The sequence below is a fragment of the Arachis hypogaea genome, chromosome 11 (assembly GCF_003086295.3).
Source record: "Arachis hypogaea cultivar Tifrunner chromosome 11, arahy.Tifrunner.gnm2.J5K5, whole genome shotgun sequence".
Classification (NCBI taxonomy): domain Eukaryota; kingdom Viridiplantae; phylum Streptophyta; class Magnoliopsida; order Fabales; family Fabaceae; genus Arachis; species Arachis hypogaea.
In genome coordinates, this window is record NC_092046.1 from 100,070,532 (window position 1) to 100,085,450 (window position 14,919).

The 14,919-nt window shown below is 39.8% G+C and overlaps 1 non-coding gene across 1 annotated transcript; it reads right to left on the bottom strand.

Moving 5' to 3' along the window:
• Positions 1 to 1,061: 1,061 nt before the first annotated feature.
• On the bottom strand, positions 1,062 to 1,168 carry LOC112724360 (small nucleolar RNA R71). The gene has a single exon (XR_003163526.1). It is a non-coding gene; the product is annotated as a small nucleolar RNA R71 (small nucleolar RNA).
• Positions 1,169 to 14,919: the final 13,751 nt, after the last annotated feature.

Genomic DNA, 14,919 nt, shown 5'->3' on the forward strand with positions numbered 1-14,919 from the left:
TTAATTTTCTGCAATTCTCAACTCAAATTCTGGACTCGCTCAACTAGAACATTCCTCTGATTAAAGTTTCTTGATTAATCAATCCCTGTGGGATTCGACCTCACTCTATTGTGAGTTTTTACTTGACGACAAATTCGGTACACTTGCCGAAGGAACTTTGTTATGAGACAAGTTTTTCGTGCATCAAGTTTATGGCGCCGTTGCCGGGGATTGATTGTGCATCAACAATGATTAAATTGGAGGATAACTAGATTGAGCATTTTTGTTTTGTTTGATTTAATTTTCTGTTTGAGTCATTTACTTTCTGTTTTAGTTAATTTCTTCCCTTCCCCCTACTTTTTTTATTTGTTATTTACCATTCATTTCACTAATCCACTAACTGTTTGATATATTGCATCACTCACATTAACAGTAATTCTGACAGATATACTTTCTGCACCTATTCTCTTTGCTTGTACTTGTTGGTTGTATGACAGAGAGAAGAAGCGGGGCTTCAACTTCGTTTGATTCTGAACCTGAGAGAACCTTCCTTAGACTAAGGAGGGAGGCAAGAGAAAAACGTGTAGTTGGTGCTGAAGAAGAGGAGGAACACTTTGAGGAATACTTTGAACCAAACATGAAAGAAAACATGGAAAACCATCGTGAAGAAGAAGTTCACAACCATGGTGGAAGAGGACGAGCAAATCATGCTAGGGAGGATAGAAGAGTTTTAGGCTCTTACATCAATCCGAACCCAGGAAATTGTGGAAGTAGCATTCAAAAGCCAACCATCCATGCTAACAATTTTGAACTAAAACCACAGCTCATCACCCTTGTTCAGAACAACTGTTCGTTCGGAGGGAGTGTCCAAGAAGACCCCAATCAACATCTAACCACCTTCCTGAGAATATGTGACACAGTGATGTCTAATGGTGTTCATCCTGACGCCTATAGACTACTCTTATTTCCATTCTCACTCAAGGATAAGGCAAACAAATTCTTTCCCAAAGGAGAGCTTGACAACTTGGGAAGATGTGGTAAACAAATTCTTAGCAAGATTTTACCCCCCTCAACGAATCAATAGGCTGAGAGCTGAGGTCCAAACTTTTAGGCAACAAGATGGTGAGACTCTATATGAAGCATGGGAGAGGTTTAAAGATCTAACGAGGAGGTGCCCACCAGATATGTTCAATGAATGGGTGCAGCTGCACATTTTCTATGAAGGGCTCTCTTATGAGTCAAAGAAGGCCGTAGACCATTCATCCGGAGGATCTTTGAACAAGAAGAAGACCATTGAGGAGGCCATAGATGTCATTGAAACTGTAGCAGAGAATGACTATTTCTATGCTTCCGAAAGAGGGAACACGAGAGGAGTGATGGAGCTAAACAATGTAAATGCTCTGCTGGCCCAAAACAAGCTCATTACCCAGTAGCTGGCTGACCTCACCAAGAAGATAGAGAGGAACCAAGTGGCAGCAATCTCCACTTCATCAACAACCCAAGAAGGAGTGAATGAAGAAGCAGAAGGTAGTCAGGAGCAAGCCAACTACATTGGGAATTCACCTAGGAAAAACCATGATCTATACTCCAAGACCTACAACCCTGGATGGAGGAATCATCCAAACTTTGGGTGGGAAAATCAACAAGACCAAAGCCTTGATCAAAGACGCCCAAATCCCAACAATGCAAGCAACCAACATTTCACATCTAGACCATATCAACACCCCAATAACAACACCTCTCCACATCCACATCAAAACCAAAATAACTTACCTCATCCTTCCACCTCTAATCACGATCTACAATCATTTGATGACAGACTCTCAAGGATTGAGAATCTACTTGAAGGCATAGGAAAGGAGATTCAAGACAACAAGGTGTTCAAGAAGGAAGTGCGAGCCAGTTTCAAGAACCAGGGAGACACAATCAAGAGGTTGGAATCTCAAGTGGGGTATCTCTCTGAACAAATTCCCAAACCCACAGATGGATTCCCAAGTGACACAGAGAAGAATCCGAGAGGTGAAATAAAGAAAGTAAGATGGGAAGATTGCAAGATGGTCACTATAAGTGATAAGGAGACTGAGGACAAGCCAAGCAAGCTGTCAGAACAACCTAAAGATACCTCAGTAGAGAAGAAGGAAAAAGATCATCAAGAACCAGAAATCTTACAACAGTAGCTGCTGAGACTCTATGCACCTTTTCCCCAACTGCTCAATGGTGCTGTGGAGAAGAGAATATACTCAAGGTTTCTAGATTTGTTTGCATTTCTGCATGTCAACATACCATTCATCAAGACTATTCAACAAATGCCAGCATACATCAAGTATATGAAGAAGCTGCTTCCCAGGAAAAGCTCACTCAAAGGAGGCCAAACTATAGTGATGAACAAGGAGTGCAGTGCCCTCATTCAACCACAGTTGCCTACGAAAAGAAAAGATCCAGGGAGTTTTCATGTCCCCTGTGCCATAGGGGAAACAATGTTTGATAGAGCACTCTGCGATTTGGGAGCAAACATCAACTTAATGCCCCTATCCCTGGTGAAGAGGCTGCAGATCAATGAGATATTGCCCACAGATATAGTCATCAGGCTGGCTGACAAAACTCAAAAACAAGCAATAGGGGTGGTGGAAAATGTGTTGTTAAAGGTTGGGAAATACTTTCTTCCCACAGACTTTGTCATCTTGGACATGGAGGAGAGTCACACTCACCCAATCATATTGGGAAGACCATTCCTAGCTACAGCTAGAGCACTCATAGATGTGGAGCGAGGGGAGCTAATATTGAGGATCCATGATAAATGACTCAGCTTTAATGTCTTCAAACTCTCACAAGAAGCAGACCAAGAAAACAAAGAACCAAGCAAAGATCATAATGAGATGCTGACAGAGGAAGCAAGCACTGAAGCACAACCAGCCTATCTGGGAAAGCCCTTGGTTGATGAACAAGGAAATAAGCAGTTGTCACAACTCAAGGAAAAGCTGGAGGAACCTAAACCACCAGAGACATGTGAAGACAACAACAAAATGCCCTTAGAAGAAGAAGTCACCAAGAGCAAGGCAACATCAAAAGGGACAAAGAAGAAGGTACCAAGGGGGTGGAGGAACAAGAAGATCCCTACGGAAGACTTCTCTCCAGGAGATAAAGTGATCTCAGCTTACTTCTCAGATATCCCCGCTAATCTATCTCCCCACTGTACCATCTCAGTTACCTAAGGTCTTCACTATCAACAGAGTTCTCTCCTTTGAACATGTAGAGATCATTGATACAACCAATGGATATAAGTCCAAGGCAAGAGGGGATGACTTGAAGCATTATCAACCTCCCTGATGAAGGAGAAACGTCAAGCTAGTGACGCTAAAGAAGTGCTTCATGGGAGGCAACCCATGTTTTATGAGCTTTTATTAGTGAATAAGTCAATATTCATGAATTCCAACCTAAACTTGACAAACACTTGGTGAAATCCTTATATTGCAGTATATAGTGAAGAACAAGTTTGGTGTTCAAAGCATGCCAAGAAAGCATGAATGCAACTGAGAGCATGCTAGTCGTGGAGCTTTGAACAGAACTTTTCATCACAGTGCTCCAAACTAAGTTTGGTGTCACCCTATGGTGCCACCAATGTGCATATAAGGATACACAGTTAGTTAGTTAGTTGGAGTTCATGAATAAACAAAATCTTTTCTTCTCTTTATTATTCTAGCTGTAAAATTTAAATTAATTTTTTTATGATATTTCTTACTTTTCTTATTTGATCTTTATAGGGAAAGGAAAGGAGAATTGAAGGAGATTGATTGGACAATTTAATGAGAAAGGTTCGGCCACTTCATGAAGAGGGTACTACAGACGTGCCTCAAGGGGGAATGCATTGGGAATGGTTGCCATGTAACATTGGAGGAAGAACAAACTTGGAAACTGAACCAACTCCATCATAAAGTTGGTAATCCTCGTGCTTACTCCATACAAAACCCCATCTGTTCATCATACACCAACCCCATCATTCCACACCTTTCATCTCTTCATCACTTCTCTATATAAGTGGATCCAATCCATACCATCTCCACATTCGAAATTCATATCCCTTGCACTTCACTTTCCAGCAACTAGTTCTTCAACTTCCCACTCTCTAAATCCTACATTTCTTCCCTTCACTACACCCTTTTCGCATTAACTTCATTCATGGCAGCATCAAGCTCCAAGAGGCAAAAGAGGAAGGAACCAATGGAGAGCATTCCTTTTGATGCGAAGAGATTCAAAACTGCCTTTCATGAATGAGAATTTGAGCGGATAAAGCTCAAAAAGATACTGCCCGAGTTAACCTTCCAATTCAATGAAGACGAGTGCCCACAGATTCGGGAGAAGATTGAACAAAGAGGGTGGCAAAGGCTCACTAATCCAGAAGGGAAAATCAATGTGAACCTCATCAAAGAGTTCTACGCAAATGTGGTCAGAGAAGACAAAGCCAAGGCCCCAACCTTCAAAAGCTATGGAAGAGGAAAGGAGGTGGACTTCAGCCCAATTGCTATAATAAGAGTTCTTCACCTGAAATCACCACACTTTGATGAGCCCAGTTATCATGCAAGGATAAGTAGGAGCCCAGACAATGATGAGCTCACTGAGATCGTGAATGACATCTGTGTTATAGCAGCTGACTGGGAGAGGTATAAAGATGGGAGACCCTGGTTCATCAAGAGGGGAGACCTTAGCCCGGAAGGCAAGGGGTGGTTTGAACTCATGAGGAGATCCATCCTTCCAGCTGTAAATAATTCAGAGGTAAATTTTAATCGAGCAACTATGGTACATTGCCTAATAGAAGGTGGAGAAATCAATGTGCATGAACTTATAGCTGAGGGAATAAAAGATTCGACTGAGAAGCTTAAATCAGGTGCCAGACTTTGGTACCCCAGCACCATTCTCCGATTGTGCACAAAGGCCAAGGTAATCTTTGAGGATGGTAATCCAGACTGGGTGCACCCTGGGAGGCTAATGACGATCCAGCGTATGGAATATACTACACCTGCTCAGCAACAAAGAAGGCCACAAATAGGGAAACTAAAGGCAAAAGAAGGAGCTCACCAAGAGGAGTCTCATCAGGAAGAATATCAACAAGAAGAGCATCCTTACCCAGCCGACTTGAATATGAATCACCTTCTAAAAGCCATTGAAGATTTGGGGATGAGACATATGGAAGGACAAGAGCAAATACTAAACCTTCAGTCTAACTGGATGAGCCAACAAGAAGAGTGGCAGAAACAACAAAAGGAGCAGCAACAGGAACAATACTCCCAGCTCACTCAAGCCATCCACCAAGTTACTGAGAGGCAAGAACGTCAAGATAAGCATTTGCAGGAACTCAATCAGCGACAAATAGCTCAGATGAAAGCATTCAATGAGTTCACTGTACTTAATGAAGGACGGCAACTACATAGGGAGGAGTTCAACGTAAACACTCAAGCCAAGTTGAACTACATGTCTAGTAATATGCATCATCTACACTATGCCATCCCTACATATGATGAGGTCCAAAAAGATATTGTAGAACAAGAAGAGAGGAAGGTGAAACAGCAGAAGGAAACACTCAAGAAGAAGATGGAAGATGGTGGTTTCTGGAAGAAGCTGCTTGGAAAAGGCAAGGGAAGTGGGAGCACAAGCAATCAAGAAAAACACCAAGAGGACAAGCAAGAAGGAGAGCATGGACATCCACAAGATTAAAAGGTGGTGGAGTTCCTTCTTTGGTCCATATTTTTCTATGCTTTAAATAAGGAAGATCTTGTATGAAATAGAACATGCTTCCATGTTAGTTTAACTTTTTAAATTCTGTCTTTAAAGTTTTCTTTATGAATAGGTCTATGTTTGCTAGTCTTTATGTTACTACATCATCTTCTTACTTACTTGTATGCCTGTCCCTTTGAATCAAATGAAAAGAGAATGAGTGTTTTTAAGAGACCAGAGTAGAGTTCATACTATGGAATAAGTTCATGAGTTTATGGTATAGTCATAAGTTAGCTAAGTTGGTTCAACCATAAGGTGGGAGGACAACTATCTGTCATGAATACTATGCTTGAGACACACCTCATGAGACTAGCTAAATAAGAAGATCCTAATAAGAAAAAGGGAAAGAACAATAAAGGTTGAAAAATAAAAGAAAAAGAGTAAGCAATAAGGCTAGGCACCTATGGTTTTAATCTTGAGGCATGTGTTTGTGGTGCTCCTGTGTGAGGGATCTACTTGGATGAATAAGCTCTTAGGGGTGCCTTATCACTTGGTAACATGGGTTAACTAACTCGGGATTATCAGCTGAAAGTCCACTATCAAGAGTAACCCTCAATACAGAGCATTTAGTAACCCAAAGAGGTGCTGGACACCAAGGTCTCAAGAAAAGAAAATAAATAAACTATGTGCATGTGGTGTGTATGTATGGGGGAGAGACTTGAGCAAGTAAGTCCTTAGGGGTGCTTCAACACTTAGCACCTTGAACCAACTGGTTCGGGAGTGTTGGCAGAAAGCTTATTCTAAAGAGTTGTCCCCTTACAGAGCACTTAGCTTAAGAACAAAAATAAACCCTGAAATAACAACAAAAAGATCAATGAATAAAAGTCTCATGGGATGCAATCACAGTGAGTATTCTAGGACATGATAAAGGTCTGAGAGCCAGGAATGAACCTAAGTTGCTATGCATGAAACCACCATAAAACCAGGGACATGACTTCCACAAGAATGACTCATTTCTCTTGGCATTCCATTCATCATTCTCTTGTTCCAATACTTGCTTAGGGACAAGCAAGCTTTAAGTTTAGTGTTGTGATGCCAGGGCATTTTGGCCAGTCTCACTGACCTTTTCTTTACTGTTTTTAGGGTAGTTTCATGCATTTCCTTAGGAAATAAGCTAGTTTTGGGTAGATATTCATTTACATCTTGATTCAAGCATACATTGTGCACTTTACATGATTTCATGAGGATTTTGCATGAATTTAATGACAAATTGGATGTTGCATTTCCCGTGACTTGGACTAGAACTTTGATGCACTTTATTGCTTGATTTCAGGACAAAGGAAGCAAAGAAGAACCACATTAGTAGCTACGTTAGTTACACTAACGTTAACACTAACGTGGAATAGGAGTAACTTGCAATGTTAATGAGAAAAGTCATTGCCAATAACGCTCTCGAAGCCATCATTGCCCACGTTAAGAGTCACGTTAACTAAGCTAACGTGAACTCTAACGTGGAAGAAAGGAAATGGAGCCAACGTTAGCGACACTTAACATTATCACTAACGTTGGACCAAGCTCATAAGTGGCCACATTAGTTGCCACGTTAACTTAGTTAACGTGGCCTCTAACGTTAAGAAGAGAAGGGGGACACCAACATTAGTGTCATTCAACATTCTCACTAACGTTGGCCAAGTCACAAGAAGCCACGTTAACTCCCACGTTAACCTAGTTAACGTGGAAGCTAACGTGAAGAAACTAGGTGATCGACAACGTTAGTGACACCAAACATTGTCACTAACGTTGGGATGAACACACACTATCCCCAAGAGGCCACGTTAACTCCCACGTTAACCTAGTTAACGTGGAAGTTAACGTGAAGAAGAAAGGTTGTCGACAACGTTAGTGACACCAAACATTGTCACTAATGTTGGAAAGAGCCAACACAAGCCACAATGAGACACGTTAACTTAGTTAATGTAGAAGCCAACGTGAGGAGAGGGATGATGAGCCAACGTTAGTGACATTCAACTTTGTCACTAACGTTGGAGATGGCTAGCACAGCCACGTTAGAAGCCACGTTAACCTAGTTAACGTGGACTCTAACGTGGGAGCTAAGGGGCACATTGGAACGTTAGTGACAATGTTAAGTGTCACTAACGTTCTCGAAGGTTGGCAAGCCTACGTTAAAAGAGCCACGTTAACTAAGTTAACGTGGACTCTAACATAGGGAAGGGGGAGGCTTCTCAACGTTATTGGGAAAGTTGAGTCCCAATAACGTGCGCGAAGGACAAAGAGGCAACGTTAGTGGCAACGTTTGTGCCACTAATGTTGAGGTTAACGTGGCTCTTACTTAGGTGAGGAACGTTAGTGAAAAAGTTGAATGTCACTAACGTTCTCGAACCAATATTTTCACTGAACGTTAACACCACTAACGTCCTGAGCTAAAGTCTCTGCCCACTTCACACTTTCTCTCTGCAAGTAAAGCCAAGCCCAATGAAGAAGATAACTGCTTCAAACTCAATATCCAAAGGCCCAGACCTAAGACTTGAAGAACCAACTAGCAGAGTGGAAGAGTAGTATATATAGGAGTAGCTTTGAATTATTTTGAGAGTTGGAAATTATAGGGAGCCTCTTGGCATAGAACTACTCTCTGTATTTTACTTTCTCTACACTTCGAGTTTCATCATGTATTCTCCATCTTTGTTTTCATCTTCCAGAGCTATGAACAACTAAACCCCTTTCATTGGGTTAGGGAGCTCTGTTGTAATTTGATGGATCAATACTAGTTTTCATTATTCTTCTTCTATCTTTTCTCTTGATTTTACTTGAAAGCTTTCGATCTTCATCCAATTGAGTAGTTATCTTGGAAAAGAAGCTATTCATACTTGGATCTCTTCTGAACCTTGAAAGAGGAATGAAGAGATCAAGCTAGAAATGCTTTCTCATGCTGGACCAAATTGGGTTTGGATGGATATGTGACTATAATCCTCCCAACACTTGTTCTGGGAAATGGATGTGGTATAATCAATGACCATATTTCATCTCTTCTCATGAGCAATTGACCAAGGAATTGGCTATTGATCAAGATTTGAGAGATTGAATTACAAGAAATTGTAATTCGATCACTTAAGATTGCCAAGGAGATCAATGAGTGCATTGATTGAGGAAGAGATGAAAATGAAATTGATCCGGAGAATGCAACATCTCCTGAACCCAATGAACTCCCCATTTCTGATCTTACCCATTCTCTTTAATTTTTGTCATTTACTTTTATGAGCAATTCCCCCATTCCCATTTACAATTCTGCAATTTACTTTCAGTCATTTACTTTCAGTTCTTTTATTTCTAGCATTTACTTTTCTGTTATTTACTTTCCCACCATTTAATTTTCTGGAATTCTCAACTCAAATTCTGGACTCGTTCAACTAGAACATTCCTCTGATTAACAATCAATCCCTGTGGGATTCGACCTCACTCTATTGTGAGTTTTTACTTGACGACAAATTCGGTACACTTGCCGAAGGAAATTTGTTATGAGACAAGTTTTCCGTACATCAGGAACAGGTTGAGGTTCTAGAGATGCTCTGTCGTCTGAATCTCTGCTTTTCTATTGTCTTCTTCTCCAAACACGCATGGCTTCCTTCAATGGCAAGCTGTATGTTGGTGGATCACCGTTGTCAATGGCTACCATTCGTCCTCTCAGTGAAAATGGTCTAGGTACAGTTTTTGTATGGCTAATCAACTATCGGATCTCTCGTCTCGGATGAAAAATACCAGGCACAGCTACCGCACGGCTAATCATCTGTTAATTCTCACTTGTGTCGGAATAAGATCTCTCTATCCTTTTGCACATTGTCACTGTGCCCAACATTTGTGAGATTTAAGCTCGTCACAGTCATCCCGTCCCAGATCCTACTCGGAATACCACAGACAAGGTTTAGACTTTCTGGATCTTAGGAATGCTGCCAATAGGTTCTAGCCTCTACCACGAAGGTTCTAATCTCACGGATTCGAATGCTCTGTTGTCAGGAGAGGCAAGTCAAATCCGTGGATCAGAGACCCAAGAGATACGCACTCAAGCAGTTGCCCAATGACTACGTTGAGCTCAGATAGAACGAGAGTGGTTGTCAAGCACGCGTTCATAAATTTGAGAATGATGATGAGTGTCACGGATCATCATATTCTTTATATTGAGGTACGAGTGAGTATCTTAGAACAGAATCAAGCATGATCGAATAGAAAACAATAGTAATTGCATTAATCCATTAAGGCATAGCAGAGCTCCTCACCCCCACCTATGGGTTTAGAGACTCATGCCGTAGAAGATACAATATGAGATGTATAATGTCATAAGTTCCAAAATGAATCTCTAAAAGTAGTTTTTATACTAAACTAGTAACTTAGGCTTACAGAAAATGAGTAACTAAATGCAGATAGTGCAGAAATCCACTTCCGGGGTCCACTTGGTGAGTGTTTGGGCTGAGCTTTGAATCTTTCATGTGCATAGGCCCTTCTTGGAGTTAAACGCCAGCTTGGGTGCCAGTTTGGGCATTCAACTCCAGTTTTGGTGCCAGTTCTGGCGTTTTATGCCAGAAAAGGGTCTTTGGCTGGCATTTAAATGCTAATTTGGGCCATCAAATCTCGGGCAAAGTATAGACTATTAAGCATTGCTAGAAAGCCCAAGATGTCCAATTTCCAACGCAATTGAGAGCGCGCCAATTGGGCTTCTATAGCTCCAGAAAATTTACTTTGAGTGCAGGAGGGTAAGAATCCAACAGCATCTGTAGTCCTTTCTCAGCCTCTGAATCAGATTTTTGCTCAGGTCCCTCAATTTCAGCCAAAAAATATATGAAATTACAGAAAAACACACAAACTCATAGTAAAGTCCAAAAATGTGATTTTTGCATAAAAATTAATAAAAATATAATAAAAAGTAACTAAAATATACTAAAAATCACCTAAAAATAATGCCAAAAAGTGTATAAATTATCCGCTCATCACAACACCAAACTTAAATTGTTGCTTGTCCCCAAGTAACCAAAAACAAAATAGCATAAAAAGAAGAGAATATACAATAAATTTTAAAATATCAATGAAGCTTAGTTCCAATTAGATGAGCGGGACTAGTAGCTTTTTGCTTCTGAACAGTTTTAGCATCTCACTTTATCCTTTGAAGTTTAGAATTGTTGGCCTCTTTAGGAACTCAGAAATACAGATAATGTTATTGATTTTCCTAGTTAAGTTCTTTTTTATTCTTGAACACAGCTACTTTACGAATCTTGGCCGTGACCCTAAGCATTTTGTTTCCCAGTATTACCACCGGATACATAAATGCCACGGACACATAACTGGGTGAACCTTTTCAGATTGTGACTCAGCTTTGCTAGAGTTCCCAGTTAGAGGTGCCCAAAATTCTTAAGCACACTCTTTTGCTTTGGATCACGACTTTAACCACTCAGCCCCAAGATTTTCGCTTGGACCTTCATGACACAAGCACATGGTTAGGGACAGCTTGATTTAGCCGCTTAGGCCAGGATTTTCTTCCTTTGGGCCCTCCTATCCATGAATGCTCAAAGCCTTGGATCCTTTTACCCTTGCCTTTTGGTTTAAAGAGTTATTGGCTTTTTCTGCTTGTTTTTTTTTTTTGCAAGCTTTTTCTTTTCCACTGCTTTTTCTTGCTTCAAGAATCAATTTTATGATTTTTTCAGATCACCAATAACATGTCTCCTTTATCATTATTCTTTCAAGTGCCAACTTTTCTTAATTCCAATTTTAAATATGCACTGTTTAAGCATACATTCAGAAAACAAAAAGTATTGCCACCACATCAAAATAATTAAAATATTTTCAAGATAAAATTCAAAATTCATGTACTTCTTTTTCTTTTGCAAATAAAAGTATTTTTCATTTAAGAAAGGTGAGAGATTCATGGGATCATTCATAGCTTTAAGACATAGACTCTAAACACTAATGGTTATGTAATAAAAACAAGACTTAGACAGAAAATAAACATAAAAATAGACAAATAGCAATAAAAGAAAGGAAATTAAGGAGCGGGTGGTCCACCTTAGCGACGGCGGCTACTAATACTTATGGAATAATAATTAAAGACATAAAAATAAATAACTCTAATACTAATGTTGATGTAACTCTTAAAATAGGTTTCTAATAACAACAGTTATCACAGAGTTAGGACTCAACAACCTTTATTTTGAGAGATAAGTGCTCCTTCAATCTGTGGGACGTCTGGTGCTTCATGGGACAGCTTCTGGCGCTTCAGCTCCTGTAGATCATGCCCCTACTTCTCCTGTTCCTTAAGAAGTTTATAGAGCATGTTGTTTTGATTTTATTGCTCTTCTTTGATTTGATTCATAGCTTCTTGCAGCTTGGTGACAGAAGCTTCTAAGCGGGCCCAGAATTCAAATTGAGGAATTTCTGGGAGGAGCTCGTGCGCCCTCCTCTTGATGGGGTTGTCTTGAACTTGAGTTCCATCCATCACCTTTTTGGTGATTGGGCGTTCAACTGGGATATATTCATCCACACCCATCTTTAACCCCGCATCTTTACATAACATACTAATCAAGCTTGGGTAAGCCAATTTGGCATCAGTGGATTCCTTGTTTGCAAATATGTAAATTTTACTAGGGATCAGCTGATGAATCTCTACCTCTTTTCCCAGCATAATACAGTGAATCATCACTGCCCTCTTGACAGTAACTTCAGAGCGGTTGCTGGTTGGGAGTATAGAACACCCAATGAAATCCAGCCAACCTCTAGCAACTGGTTTGAGATCTCCTCTCTTTAGCTGGTTTGGGACACCTTTTTTATTAGTAATCCACTTGGTTCCAGGGAGGCATATGTCCTCTAGAACTTGATCTAGCCTTTTATCTTTGGCCATTCTCCTATTAAAGGACTCTGGATCATCTTGTAGTTGAGGAAGCTTGAGAACTTCTCTCACTTTGTCAAAGTAGAAGTAAATAATCTTCCCTCTGACCATAGTCCGAAAGGAGTAGAAAGCAGTTCCCTCTAATCTTTGCTTATCCGTCATCCACAGATTTGCATAGAATTCCTGGATCAAGTTTCTTCCAACATGTATCTCAGGATTAGCCAGGACTTCCCAGCCCCTGTTTTGAATCTGCTCTTGGATCTCCAGGTATTCGTCTTCTTTTAGATTAAACTTAACTTCTAGGATCACTGATCTTCTGCACACAATTTTGAAGTAATGGTCTGCATGTTCTTTAGTGCAGAAATTCTCATGCATCCAAAGTGGTTTTGGATTGCTTTCTTTCTTGCCTCTTGAAGTGGTTTGTCTTCCTTTGGGAGCCATGAGATTAGTTTGTTTTAGCTCAGGGATCACGAAAATCACACCAAACTTAGAGATTTGCTTGCCCTCAAGCAAAAATAAAAAAGAAGATGAATAGATACAGAGAAGGATTTGAATGATGGGTGAAAAGGGTTGGCTGAATGTATATTTAAAAGGGAGGGAGGGAATGGTTTCGAATTTTTAGAAAAAGATAAGATAGAAAGATATGATTGATAAAAGATAAACATGATATGAAAAAGATAAGATTTTTTTAAAATTTAAAAGAGATGAAAAAGATATGAGGAAGTTAAATCTGAATTTTTGTTAATGCATCTAAGAAATAAAAGATAATATGGATGAGTTAAAAAGATTTGGAAAGAAATTGGAAAGATAAATGAGTTTATAAAAATGTTTTGAAAAAGAATTGAAAAGAATTGAAAAAGAATTAAAAAGAATTTATAAGATTATTAATTTTTTGGAAATGGAAATTGAAAGATGAATATTTGTAACATTTTTATGCAGAAAATTATGAATTAAAACATGAAAATTCGAAAAAAAATTGAATTGGAAACGAAAGTACCTCCTCCTTGCTGTTCTGGCGTTAAACGCCCAGAATGATAGCCATTCTGGCATTTAACGTCCATCTGGTAGCCATTTTGGGCGTTTAACACCCAAACAGGTACCCTGGCTGGCGTTCAACGCCAGAAATCCTTTGTTACTCGGCTTTTTTCTGAACGCCCAGGATGCTGCCGTTTCTGGCATTAAAAACCTAGAATGCTGCCCATTCTGGCATTTAACGCCCAGAATGATACCTTTACTGGCGTTAAACGCCCAGAATGATAGCCATTCTGGCGTTTAACGCCCAAAATGCCTCTTTACTGGCGTTTTAACGCCAGTGAGCTCTTTTTCTCTGTGATTCCTCTGCTTTATGTTTTGAACCTTTATTTCCCTGACTTATTCACTGAAATGCTTTAACAAACATGAATAAAAAATTAAATAGACTCATATAATTGTTATAAACATCTAATTTTTTTATAATGACTGGGTTGCCTCCCAGCAAACGCTTCTTTACTGTCTTTAGCTGGACTTTACTGAGCTTTTAATTTAGTCTCAGTTTTGAGCACTCTTGCTCAACATTGCCTTCAAGATAATGTTTGACACTCTGTCCATTAACAATGAACTTTTTGTCAGAGTCAATATCCTGAAGCTCTACATATCCATATGGTGACACACTTGTAATCACATATGGTCCCTTCTACCGTGATTTCAATTTTCCAGGGAACAATTTGAGCCTAGAGTTAAACAGCAGAACCTTCTGTCCTGGCTCAAAGACTCTAGATGACAGCTTTTTATCATGCCACCTTTTTGCTTTCTCCTTATAAATTTTAGCATTCTCGAAAGCATTGAGTCTGAACTCCTCCACCTCATTGGTATGCGAAATTGTTACTCTGAGGTTGTAAAATTTGTTGTTCATTCTCTCCCTGGCAATGGCGCCAACAAACTGGTGCACAATACCATGGTCCAAACATATCTTCACAACTTCGCACAACTAACCAGCAAGTGCACTGGGTCGTCCAAGTAATAAACCTTACGTGAGTAAGGGTCGATCCCACGGAGATTGTTGGTATGAAGCAAGCTATGGTCATCTTGTAAATCTCAGTCAGGCGGATATCAAATGATTATGGAGTTTTTGAATAATAATAATAAATAAATGGAAGATAAAGATAGAAATACTTATGTAATTCATTGGTGAGAATTTCAGATAAGCGTATAGAGGTGCTTTCGTTCTTCTGAACTTCTGCTTTCCTGTTGTCTTTATCCAATCAGTCCTACTCCTTTCCATGGCAAGCTTTATGTAAGGGCATCACCGTTGTCAATGGCTACATCCCATCCTCTTGTGAAAAAGATCCAAATGCTCTGTCACAACA